Genomic DNA, 14,626 nt, shown 5'->3' with positions numbered 1-14,626 from the left:
GAAATTTCTCGCGAGAAATAGTGCCTGCGCTAGTCTCGAGAAATCTCGAGACCTCGTCTCAGACTGCTCATCACTCCTTTTAGCGCAGGGAAAGTAATTTCGTGAATTTCAAACTTGAATATAGGTCCGTGCTGTACTCACAGAAGATGTCTTTACATCATAATTTTTGTTATTAAGAACATTTATTCGTGAAGGTCCTGGTGATGGTACCTTGGTTATTTACTGACACTACTCAGGGTAAAAGGAAGCAAGGAGTAGTATAGCGTCCACACCACGTGCTACCCTAACCTACTCGCGGCAGTGGGGAGGAAGGCGCGGTCGAAACTGGAATTCAGCATTCCTTGAGGAAGAATCACTTAAATATTAAGCAACTCCAGTAAAATAAATGTTACATTGCACAGGAATAATACTAGTTATTTCTTTTTCTCTTAAATAAAAGTCTTAAATGAAATATGATAAAGAATCACAAATTTCAAAATTTTCTACAAAACAAACTGTTCATTACAATGTAACACTACATAGTATGATTTTACAGCAGGCCGTGCACAATACGATATTGAGGTGTTGCAACAAGCACATTGACGTATGTAAGTACTCTTCAGAGTTTCATTAAACTCCTAAAATGTTGAATATTATGATTTAAGTTGAAATAAACGTCATGTAATTCGGTAAAAGACCCCAAGACTGTCTCCAACAGTATAAGACCTTAATACAAAATCAACATGGCCGACGCATCGGTTGAATATAAACAAGCCTGTGATACATAAAAATGACCTCCTGATTGTAGTATTGACTCGTTAAGTTGTCAATAATTACGTATAAATGTAATTATACCATGTTAAGTTAAAATAAAAAATAGATGGTCCATCTGAAAATACAGCGAATTATAAACTAAATGTCGACACTAGACACATGTAATGCACAGGCCTATTTGTACACTACAGTAATGACATTGACACATCAGCAATATTGAACACTGATTGTATTACTTTAATTCTCGCAAGCTCATGCATTACATTAAAACCGTCAATTATGACGTTACATGATGTACGGTATCCGGTTGAAATAGGTTTAATAGGGAAGTTCAATGATATCCTTATTTCGTGAATATGACATTGAAGAAATATAAATCGACATCTAAGTTTACTTTCTGCCATACGCAAAATTATCGTCCTCTGTAAGTCATATCACATAACATCCCTGATTCTTAAACCAGTTTAATATTTTCATTAAAGAATGCTTTCCTTGAGGCAAGAGTGCAATATGTAAATAATTCAAAACATATGTTTTTCTATGAACGAGTATGGTCCAGCCAACGGGTAATATAGGATTGCATTCTCATATAACAGTCCTGTAGAATACCTGATGCGTTTATCTAGTCTTAAATCATTTCAAAGTAGTTGTAGATTTATAAAATTGATGTAGTAGTAGGCACCTTGGTAAATTATTCCAGTCCGTAACTCTTCTTCTATAAATCAATTATTGTTAAAGAAACAAATGTATTTGAATGAATTTCCTATTACCATACGCTTTTAATGTAATAGTCTATCGCGTTAAAGGTTTTTTTTACGAAATATAACCCTGGCACGAAAAAAATTAAATCCATCCATCCATCCATCCATCCATCCATCCATCCATCCATCTGCATTTGGGGCATATAGTAAGTCAAATTGCTGGTCAGCAATTTCTTACTGTGAGTGATAGTAAAATTAGATGATACCTTGTCCTCTAATTTAACAAATGGATTACAATCTTTATTCACATATAAAATAAATAGTTTTATCATTTTGTACAACCTCACCTTTTTAAATCCTCAAAAGATATAGCAGTTGGGAAATGCCATACGATAGGCACCAACTCAGTGTTTTGCCTTATCCGGATAAAATAGCTTATCACGTACACGGAAAACGCCCTCTCTAATGACAAAGAGATTCTGGAAAGTTCAATGCAACCTAATGAATTACTTTTAGCTACGAAATCGTCACGAAGCGCAGGGGAGGGTGGTCCACAATGAGACACTTTTTTTATACATTTTAGAATATTAATTTTTCACAGAACCCTTTGAAAATTTACATGAGATGTTATGATTAACTCTTATTCACATACAATAAACATAATTACTTCTAATTTGCTATCAGAAAATTCATAAAAATGAACATCTGAGCCATGAGAGGTTGTCTCGTACCCCACAGTGGTCCACAATGAGACAGTGTATGGTCCACAGTGAGACAACCTACTTTACATTCAGGTTAGCAAACATAATCTCGAAACTTAAATAATTGTTTTGCTGTTTGGTTTTCCAAACAATTTTGGTTTAGGTAGGATCACTTTAATGTCTGTTTCATCCACTGATGCAACATCTGGAGTCTGTGTTGTTAAACCTTCTACGGAATGATATTTTAATATCTCCATCTATATCTCTTTCTTTAAAAACCTCTTCAGTGTAGTATGATATAGTTGTTTTTCCTTGATATAATAAGTTTCATTGTAAGTTAGTTGTAAGTAATTGTGTAAGTGAATACTTTCGGTATCTTCTAATGTAATTGATTTAGTATTATAAGTTAGGTAGGTTTTAGTTTAGGATCACTCCTTGAAAATCTTTCCCCTTACTGACAGGTTTAGGGCACCCTCCTGTAGTTTCCTTTCGCCCCCACCATAATCTTGTCAGATGTATTCTAGATAGCAGTGCTTACCCTGAGGCTAGTGGCCTAATATCCCTGGCGCGCGAGGGAGAGTCCCTCCTGCATACTTATTAAGCCACCCTTTGGGTGACTGCGCAAGAGCTATGAGCCCAGCAGCATACTTTCCTTAAATATTCCCCTGTCTGCTGCGGTTTGTTTGTGTTACAGTGGCTGCAATAACCACCTTCGGACAGCAACCTGAATTGCCAAGTTGGGAGGCACATGCTGTGCCTTGGGCGCTACCATGCCGCACCACGGTCCTGTGACGTACGTCCTAGTGGTGGCAGTCTGCCTGGACGGTGGCTCACCCTGCTGCTTATCTGGTGCAAGATACCACTGGACTGCAATTACATAGCTACATGGATCGGACTGAAGTTGAATGGAGGCTGGCGGCAAACGGCCGTGTCGGCAGCCGCATCATCAGCGAGACCCTGTGGCCTAGCTGTGCTGTGACTGGTGTGGAATAGTGCAAAATACTTAGTCCATGACTCACCTAATAGGAGGCTTTGAACCCTATTTAGCAAGAAGTGAGAAGTTTCTGCTGTATTTCTAACATTTGGCGGAAAGAATGGTGTACATGATTTGGTGGACAGAGTACAAATTGTCTAATCATCTGACTATCCATGTGGATATTGTGATATTTGTTGAAGAGTTGGATCTATATTACTTTTGAAAATTATGTGACAGTTTGTGTTGTTGTTATCAGAAAGTCTACTTCAAGAAATCGTGTGTGTTAGAGTGAGGTATCTTTACGATCTGTACTGTGTGAGAACGTTTTGTCGCTTGCTCCCCAGTTAGGTTATATTAATGATCGAGCATGGCTCGACTTTCGGGGGGAGGAAGATGTCACAAGTGAACTATGTAGTGCAAGTGGAAGGTGTTTTTTAAGACTTTATTTGTGAAGTACAATATGATGTTTTATTTATTATGACCTGACCTGTACTGTTATTTGTAAAGGATGATATAACGTAATGTACTAACCTGTACTGTGTGAGAATGTTTTGTCGCTTGCTCCCCAGTTAGGTTATATTAATGGTCGAGCATGGCTCGATTTTCGGGGGGAGGAAGATGTCACAAGTGAACTATGTAGTGCAAGTGGAAAGTGTTTTTAAGACTTTATTTGTGAAGTACAATATGATGTTTTATTTATTATGACCTGACCTGTACTGTTATTTGTAAAGGATGATATAACGTAATGTCCTAACCTGTACTGTGTATGATTGGTGACATGTGCATTTGTAAATAGTAGAATTCTGTTCTATATTTCCTGGAAGGATCCAGAAAGTTACATGAATTATGGAACAGGGTGTGTTGTTTTGTGGGTAATGTATTCTAGAAAATATTTCTGACTGTTCTGGAAATACAACATTCGCGATCAGGCGTATTCTAGAATGTTAGTCAAAGTTCGCGACCGAAAGTAAGGTTGTGATTGGTGAGTCTAGGTGGCGATAGGGAACTCGTGCACGCTGATTGGCTGCTCCAAGGCCGGAATTTCCTATATATAGAGAGCGAGGCAGTTTTCGAATTAATTAGGTATTCTGAATACTTTTTTTTGCTAGGGGCTTCACGTCGCACCGACACAGATAGGTCTTATGGCGACGATGGGATGGGAAATGCCTAGGAGTTGGAAGGAAGCGGCCGTGGCCTTAATTATGGTACAGCCCCAGCATTTGCCTGGTGTGAAAATGGGAAACCACGGAAAACCATCTTCAGGGCTGCCGATAGTGGGATTCGAACCTACTATCTCCCGGATGCAAGCTCACAGCCGCGCGCCTCTACGCACACGGCCAACTCGCCCGGTATTTTGAATTCTGTCGGTCTTGGTCTACCTGTGTGTCTGTCTGTGAGCATCCTATCTGGTTGACGTCGCCCGGTAACTGGGATGGCACTCCTTTGGGTAAGCACTCTTGAATTCCGTTCCTGCTAAAATTTCCGTACTGTTCCGATTTGCTTTTCATACAGGAGTTTGCCCTAACCTCGCCCAGATTCGCCAAATTAGTTACTTATGACGCCTTAGTTTTTCAGCTGGGCTTACCTGTTCGTTTCCGAGGCATTCAAATTTCTTGTTTCACTAAGATATGTAGGTTGAAGTTTAATATTATTTCCTTTAGGGTTTGCCTCTGGTAATTCTGTATCACTTGAGGTATGCTAGATTTTGGAGAACCTGTTTCACATCACTGTAAATCGCATTGTACAACTGCATTGGTAACTAGATGTATAGTTGATTTGAAATTTGAATTTTCACTGCTACGAAAGCAATATCAAAGAACCTCTAAGCTATGTATATCACTGAACTTATAGCTCGTAACTTGGAATTGTATTTGGAATGTATTTGTAAAATTATTTTGTAAATAATATTTTTCAAATCTAAGGATCACGGCGATTTATTTCAGAATCCGCAGTCTAAGCCATGTCCATGCCTTTGGTAGGTTCCCAGCCGTTTTCATCTTCCCGTTTTGTTGTCCACTAGTTGGCCCTACTGATATTTACGTACATGTTTTTGTTGGAGATCCGCGTAATGCCAGCTACTGTTTTTCCGGGTGTGTAGTGATTTCTTATATTGTGTAGTTTGCTCTTACCTTCCCCTTTTAACTCTGTTTGTGCCTTGTTTTGTGTTACCACTGTAGAAGAGGTAACTGTTTCCCAAACAATTTTGGTTTAGGTAGGATCACTTTAATGTCTGTTTCATCCACTGATGCAACATCTGGAGTCTCTGTATGTATAAATTTGTCTGTGTTGTTAAACCTTCTAAGGAATGATATTTTAATATCTCCATCTATATCTCCTTCTTTAAAGACCTCTTCAGTGTAGTATGATAAAGTTGTTTTTCCTTGAGATTCAATCAAAACGTAATCTGCTACAACTGGGGGGCCTATTAAGTTCTTCTAGCCTGAAAATGTTTTTTCACAATCCATAACTGAAGAACCGGAAGAGATTTCAAAATTGTCATCTGAAGAATATGAATCTGTGTCCATTTCCTCAAACAATCTTCACATGCTTGATTTTTTCCGTAAAAGAGTTGACTTTGTTTTAGTCTTACGCTTTAATGCATTCTCTGTTAGTTCATTCTTTTCCGCTGTGCCTGTGGCTAAAATGCCTCTGCCTTTCCTTTTGGATTGGATTTCGTAGGTTGAGCCTTCGGGAACCCCCGAAACACATGTGGGCTTTAAAATTTTATGATGTTCAGAGTCTGGCCATGAAATTACATCTTTACTAGCTGTATGAACACATGGTGAGTTGCTACTCTTTTCACCATGTGATGTGCCTTCATCTGTTGCTAATTCATGAGTTGAATTTGACTCATCAATAGGCTTTATATTACGGTACTATCACTTTGAGAATCGCTATGGTCTGAACATTGTCAAAGTGACGTGGATTCCTCTGTCTCAGTAGCCACATTCCCCTCTGAGATGGATCTATCAGTCACGCCAGAGGGAAGAAAATCATCGTCGGTGAAAATACTTCCGTCATAAGGAAATCTCCCTGTTTTCCTAGATCCAGATGCAATGTTGGATGGTGTCATTGAACGCTGAAAAGCTACTTTGACACAGCTGGAAATATCACATATTGTGAGCGGAGTTCCATGATGGTTCACAAGCCAGAAATTGACTGCTGAATTGTAATGAGATTTGAAGGAGAAATAAACTCTACGTCGAGGGGTTGGAGTCTATGTGTACAGTGTGGGGGGAATGTTAGCAGTGTAACCCCATTCCCTTTTGCTAGATCCAAACAGGCAATGGAAAGATGGCTTTCATTGTTGGCAACGTTGGATTTTCATTAGATGAGCATGTGTGTTGTCTCATTACATCGACAAAATGTTCTGCATTCATCCAGCCAGATGGTGCAGCTAAGCCAAGTGTACCTGGAGGTGCTTCTCGGATCATGTGGTTTTTAAAATGTGTGTGAGGAAATACCATTGCTGGTGGAATGAATGAAACAAGAAGTTGTTACTTAAGTCCCCTTTTCACCACTTTTTGCTTGACTACCTTGCTTTGTACCCTTTCCTGCCACTACCTTTTTTCCTTTTCCACAGTTGTTGTTGCAGTTTCATCTAAATTCTACATGCAAGAACCATCTGCAAACGAATCATTCCTCTCCGAAACAATTTCAAGTTTGTCAAAAAACTATCCACATTAAATCTGTTGAAAGAAGTAGCCCTAGAGAGACTAAAACCTTCAGGTTGTCTTATACCGAGAGTTGGGTGCCTTTTCAAAAAATATCGAAGCCATTCTAAACTTCCCATTTTGTTTTCTTTCCACTGATCTGGAATTCTAATATTGTTCTTCACAGCTGTCTCATATGCTAGACGGCGACAGTCTAATGTTGTCAAAGGATAATTCATTTTAGCACTCGTTAAAATGTAGTATTCAAAGACAGCTTCTTCCTTATCCGACATTATCTTGCAGCAGGTATAGTTTGGACTCATACGAACAACACCCTCAGGGTTAGCACGTTTTTTTCGTACATATCTGAGAGAAGGAAAAATGTCTATACTAGGTATAGATCTAATACTGAGGACATTCTTGGTCTGCCATCTGTATTAATGAACAGGAATAACGATCTTGTTGTTGTTGTTGTTTGAGTCATCAGTCCATAGACTGGTTTGATGCAGCTCTCCATGCCACCCTATCATGTGCTAAACTTTTCATTTCTACGTAACTATTGCATCCTACGTCTGCTCTAATCTGTTTGTCATATTCATACCTTGGTCTACCCCTACCGTTCTTGCCACCTACACTTCCTTCAAAAACCAACTGAACAAGTCCTGGGCGTCTTAAGATGTGTCCTATCATTCTGTCTCTTCTTCTCGTCAAATTTAGCCAAATCGATCTCCTCTCACCAATTCGATTCAGTATCTCTTCATTCGTGATTCGATCTATCCATCTCACCTTCAGCATTCTTCTGTAACACCACATTTCAAAAGCTTCTATTCTCTTTCTTTCTGAGCTAGTTATCGTCCATGTTTCACTTCCATACAATGCCACGCTCCACACAAAAGTCTTCAAAAACATCTTTCTAATTCTGATATCAATGTTTGAAATAAGCAAATTTCTTTTCTTAAGAAAGCTCTTCCTTGCTTGTGCTAGTCTGCATTTTATGTCCTCCTTACTTCTGCCATCGTTGGTTATTTTACTACCCAAGTACAATATTCATCTACTTCCTTTAAGACTTCGTTTCCTAATCTAATATTTCCTGCATCACCTGCCTTCGTTCGATTGCACTCCATTACTTTTGTTTTGGACTTACTTATTTTCATCTTGTACTCCTTACCTAAGACTTCATCCATACCATTCAGCAACTTCTCGAGATCTTCTGCAGTCTCAGATAAAATAACAATATCATCGGCAAATCTCAAGGTTTTGATTTCCTCTCCTTGGACTGTGATTCCCTTTCCAAATTTCTCTTTGATTTCCTTTACTGCCTGTTCTATGTAAACATTGAAAAGGAGAGGGGACAAACTGCAGCCTTGCCTCACTCCTTTCTGGATTGCTGCTTCTTTTCAAAGCCCTCGATTCTTATCACTGCGGACTGATTTTTATACAGGTTGTACATAATTCTTCGTTCTCGGTATCTGATCCCTATCATCTTCAGAATCATAAATAGCCTGGTCCAATCAACATTATCGAATGCTTTTTCTAGATCTACGAATGCCATGTACGTGGGCTTGTCCTTCTTGATTCGATCCTCTAAGATCAGATGTAAAGTCAGGATTGCTTCACGTGTTCCTACATTTCTTCTGAAGCCAAATTGATCTTCCCCCAACTCAGCTTCAACTTGTTTTTCCATTCTTCTGTGAATAATACGTGTTCAAATTTTGCAGGCATGAGATACTAAACTAATAGTGCGGTAGTTTTCACACCTGTCAACACCGGCTTTCTCGGGAATAGGTATAACAACATTCTGCCGAAAATCGGATGGGACTTCTCCTGTCTCATACATCTTGCACACTAAATGAAATAACCTTACCATGCTGGTTTCTCCTAAGGCAGTCAGTAGTTCAGAGGGAATATCATCAATTCCAGGTGCCTTGTTCCTATTTAGGTCACTCACAGCTCTGTCAAACTCTGACCTCAAAATTGGGTCTCCCATTTCATCAGCATCAACAGCCTCTTCATGTTCTAGAACGAAATTATCTACATCGTTACCTTGATACAACTGTTGGATATGCTCCTGCCATCTTTCTGCTTTGTCTTCTTTCCCTAGAAGTGGCTTTACCTCTGAGCTCTTAATATTCATGCACCTAGATTTCCTTTCTCCAAAGGTTTCCTTGGTTGCCAATGTCTGAAAAGAAAGATTCTTTTGGTGAGCTGCTTGTTGAATACTGAAGCCTTGATTCATAACCAATTCAACTGCTTCTTTCATGCAATCAGAAGGAAATGCGCCAACACTCGTTTTCCTTTTTCGATTTCCAGCCATCGTCTGTAATAAAGAGGAAAACTAGTAGTCCTTTATTAGTCAATTTGTTTTAAAGCTTCTATCATATTATAGCATACAAAATGGGGTTATATAAAAATTTATTATTAAAGTTAACCTTCATTTTTTGCATGGGGCGCAGTGAGACACTCAGTTTTATGTTGTCTCATAGTACCCGATCTAGCTCTGTCTCACTGTGACCCACATGTAGTGCTTTTGTAAACAACTGTTTTTCTAACCTAAAAACAACCGATAGCAAAGTTTCTTCTACAGCATTTTATACCTATTGCTAGCTATATTCTATTAGCAATATTTTGAAAAGTGATTATAGTTTACTATAAAAAGCTAGAACACACGAAGCGAACATTAAAAAGTTTACATTACTTACCTCAAAGGTAATCTGGTGGAATAACAAAGCAACTTCTTCTTCAAGACTTCTAGGATCAGGATAGTCAACATTGATTTAGTTCCTGTTTTAACCACCAGAGTTCTTCCTTCCGGAGATAATGAAATATGTTTAAAGTCAGCCGTGTCTCACTGTGGACGATGTCGCTCTGTGGACCACTCTCCCCTACAATTGAATTCAACGTGAGTGCATCTGCTTTAATGTGATTTACATCCAGGCACACAACACAAACGATACGGTCCTAATACATTAGTTTCAGAACCAAATTTCAATAAAAGCATCATTACACTAACGTTTTCCAATCAAACCAAACCCACAGAAACAGCTTGCTCGCGCATGCTCGTGCAAACCGAATGCGACGCCTTTTTAGCTGCATTAACGTCTGATATTGTAGACGGTATTCGGAATAATAGTATTCTTAGACTACGGTTCGATAACTGATAATACAAATGAAACATGATGAAATAAAGGAATAATTATGCAAATGTCTCAAATGTTTCAATACTCTCCCTCATTGGGGAATGGTCCAGCTACATGGTAAATGGTTAACGTGCTGGCCTTTGGTCACAGGGGTCCCGGGTTCGATTCCCGGTAGGTTTGGCAATTTTAACCATAAATGATTAATTCCTCCGGCACGGGGACTGGGATTTGTTACGAATTTTATACGTGTGACGGTCAGCTACCAATTGTAACGTCACCATGGGGGTAACGCGAATGCATATGTAAATGCTTATTACCTAAAAGTTGAATTCATTAGAATCCTATATATATATACGCAGTGGAATGAAAATAAAGGGGCTCAAAGTTAGATAAGGAGGACGTTTAGAACCGAAGGATATACGGGCAAAACAAGATATCGGAATTTCAAATAGCATGTGTATAAATACAGTACTTCTTTTTGAACCAGGGGAAAGCAACAACTATTTGATAAGATTTTGACTACAAATATAAAGACTGTACAGTATGAATGGAGTGAACAAATATATGTATATAAATTGATTTAAGATTTACATTAATTCTCAAAAACAGCTGAAAAGTAACAGGAGTACCAACTGAAGAAGGGATACCCAACATACGTACAATTTGTTTTATTCTCTTGTATTATTATTTGTTAATCGTGACTTTCTTTGTAAATTTATCGCATTATAATTATTACTTTGTACATGTAATAATGTGTATTAAGCACTCAAAATTAATAATAATAAAACATTATATAAAACATTTTTTGTAATATTAACCCCAACAGAAAAGTAGAACATGTGTAAGTCAATAATTCATTAGTGGGGAGGGGATTGAAATAATTTAGATATACATACGGGCCACTGCCTTAGGGCATTCTATGACCTGTTTCTTGACAAAGCTGTATAACGATGTATTCCTTACTAATCTACCATCGTCAGTACTGTAGACAGATGTCATCCCCGGTTTATCCGCCTACCTGACAGTAACAGTTACCCTAAAATACAAGAAACCACCAGTAATAAAATATAATAGAGAAGTCTATAATTAGAAAAACGTTGCCTGGGAAGTATTATCATACTTTCTCGAAAACCATCTATCCAAGACTTTATCTTTCAAACACTGCGGACATTAGTGCAGTGTTGTCTGGAGGGCAAGAAAGTTTCTTTCACCGTGTAGATCCCCCTGATGGTGGGGGCGATAGAATAACACCCACGGTACCCCCTGCCTGTCGTAAGAAGCGACTAAAAGGGCCTCAGGGGCTCTGAACTTTGAAACATGTGATGGCGACAACTGGGCCCTTAGCTGAGTCCTGACATTGCTTCCACTTACTTGTGCCAGGCTCCTCACTTTCATTTATCCTATCTGACCTCCCTTGGTCAACTCCTGTTCTTTTCTGACCTCGACGGTATTATGTATGGAGGCCTAGAGAGTCTGTCATTTTCATGCCCTTCGCGGCCCTTGTCTTCCTTTAGCCGATACCTTCACTTTTCGAAGTGTTGGACCCCTTCCCCTATTTTTTGTCTGATTAGTGTTACATAGAGGATGGTTGCCTACTTGTGCTTCCTCTTAAAACACCTCACCGTGTAGACAAAGCGGCGATTAAAGTGAAAATCGGTAGGTACCAACGAAAACTCTCCACTGATCACAAAATAAATAGTCAAAGTGATACGCGAAAAGAACGCACTTTACAGGAATGGAAACAAGATTCAAATTATCTTATAAGGGGGAAATATAAACGCATGAGGACCACAACCAAGAAACTCATCCGCAAACCATACAAAAACGACATAAATGAGGTAAGTAACAACAACAACAACACAGCCATGTGGAAATTCCTGAATATAAAGCAATGCAACTCAGCACCAAGTGCATTCTACTGTAATGGGGCAATAGTTACAACCCCTGAGGCTATTGCCAGAGTGTTCCGTGATAAATTTAAAGGAAACTTTGATTAACTCAACCATTACTATTCTCCCTCTCCAAACTTTACTTCACGGAAATCGAGGTAATTAACAGCCTTCGGAAGACTCGACCTGGTGCTGCTTCCGGTACAGATAACGTACCTGCAATTATTTTAGTGCAGAGCACAGAAGAATTATCTCACTCCTGTGCATCTCACCGCACACACACACACACATACGAACATAAATACCTACCTCGTGGACTGGTCGGAACAAGCTAAAAACAGCCCGGAGCTGGACTCGCACCTCATCAATCAACGATAGGAAGCAGACAAGGTGATAACCCGCACCCCCAAATAAAAGAATGGGATCAAAAATATAAATTTGTTAACACAAGTAGGAATTCAAATAAAAACGCAAAGCGAACAAAAATTAAGAGGAGATAAAGCAAAGAGATTACTTATCACAGACGTAATGGCTTTAAAAAAGCGCATAATAAGTGCCGTTTGGTAGATATTAACAAAATTGTAAGGAAACATTGTGAATTGCAATTACAACTAGAATTAGAACGTACCTCTTTCTTGGTGAAGTACGGTAATGATTTATTTGGAACGAAGCGTCTTTCACGAAAGCGAGAAGTTGGATACGTAGCCTACAATAAACTCAAATTTCTTAAAATAATGCTATGTTTGGTTGCTACATTACCTGAATTACTTATCCTGAGAGGTTTCTTTGGCCCGAGATAATGGAAATTAACATTAATTATGGAAACCTCTATATCATAAGTGGTATGTTCCGAGCTGTCAGTGGAGAGATGGTGTGGATGACATTAGTAAATGAATAAGTTTGAGAAGTGTCTTTAAAAGTAGGGAAAGATCACAATATGAAGATAAAATTGGAATTCAAGAGGACGAATTGGGACAAATATTTGTTTATAGAAAGGGAAGTTAGGAATTATTGGAATAACTTACCACGGGTGATATTCGATAAATTTCCAGTATTTTTGAAATCATTCAAGAAAATGCTAGGAAAACAACAGGTAGAGAATCTGCCACCAGGGCGACTGCCTTAAATGCAGATCAGTAGTGATTGACTGACTGATTGAAACGCTTATTTGGGGCAATGTAGCCCCAACTTGGTGATACTTTGGCCCAGATTTTGAAAAAGTAAAATCATACATCAGTAAATGCTGTAGAAGCTCCTAACGTGCTGTGCGTACTGAGTAGGTACTTACCAACTAGGAAAATGTGTTTTTAAAATTATTAGAGCACTTTCATTCAATATGTCAATATTAAAAATAAAGTTGGAAAATATTGGGTCAAAGTATCTCCGTTGACAGTACCGTACTGTGAATGGAATCCACGCAAATCTTACTGTTTCCAAATCGTTTCAGTGATTATTGTGCTGATGTCATTATTATTAGAATAAAAGCATTATTTTCGAGCATTTCCGGCCCGCTCTCCCTACCATGCCATCAATAAAATAACACAGAAGAGCAGGCAGAAAACTTGGACATCTGGTGAACTGACACGTCTACACTTACAGCATAACTGAGATTCACTTTTAACAACATTTCATTCTCAATATATCATGTCAACTTAGGAGATGGATTATTTCCATGGACTGTACCATATTTATGTTGCCTCGGATATCATCAAGGGTTCTATTGAAAGATATGCCGCTGAAGTTTACGTGACATAATACAGTAATAATATTAATAATAATATTGTCAACATCTAAAACATGAATATGTAGCACGTGCCGATATATTAAGCAGAAGCGAAGCGTCAGGGGAGACAGGGTAGACAGCGTGTACCCTTAACATTTTGTGAAGGAAATATTGTCTAGTTAATTGAATTATTTTAAAACATTAATTATTTCCACCTTCAGGACATTATGGTATTCCCCGTTTTACTTATTTTTATCTCACTTCGGCAATGGTAGGGCTCGCGTCAGTTACACGAATCACGTAGGCGAAAGTAGACGCTGTCCATTCTGTGTAGGGTCCCTTTGATTTTCAAAGCTTTCAAATAGAGCAACACTAACGCTAATTGTAGGTGGTGCCTGTGGAACTATGACTTTCCTATAGCGAAATTTCTCCGCCCAGTAGACAGACTTCTTGCTCTCATTGGCTAGTATTTGGACCTCGGTTATAACGGTCCTCTTATTGGCTACCATCACAGACATGCTTATAATGTAATTATTTTGAATTTACTTTATTATTAGACACGTTTAAAAATAAAATAATAATATTCAAATACAAAGTATAACAAACTTACACCTAATAAAGGAACGACAGCCTCACAATCCTTCAAATACATGCATTTTCTTGCCCGCCAATATTAGTTACGGTATTATAACCCCAACAACATACTATTGGCTTACTTCTTAATAATGAACTTCAGAGTGCGCATACGAAAACTGCTTAACTTGATGCTGTATATTCCGTTAACACCAGTGTCTAGGGAACGCGCTGTCCGGCTCCATGGCTAAATGGTTAGCGCACTGACCTTTGGTCCTGAGGGTCCCGGGTTCGATTCCCAGCCGGGGCGAGGATTCTAACCCTAATTGGTTATTTCCAATGCCTCGGGGGCCATCTTAATCATTAGGATTCATCATAGGTAGGGCCCCACCCTCACAGACGCGCAGGTCGCCTATACGGCGTCAACTTGAAAGACCTGCACCAGGCCTCTTTAAAAGCCACGCGCCATTATTATTATTATTATTATTATTATTATTATTATTATTATTATTATTATTAT

The sequence above is a fragment of the Anabrus simplex genome, chromosome 3, assembly GCF_040414725.1.
Source record: "Anabrus simplex isolate iqAnaSimp1 chromosome 3, ASM4041472v1, whole genome shotgun sequence".
Classification (NCBI taxonomy): Eukaryota; Metazoa; Arthropoda; class Insecta; order Orthoptera; family Tettigoniidae; genus Anabrus; species Anabrus simplex.
The sequence above is the reverse complement of the archived record's forward strand: the minus strand, read 5'-3'. Positions refer to the sequence as shown.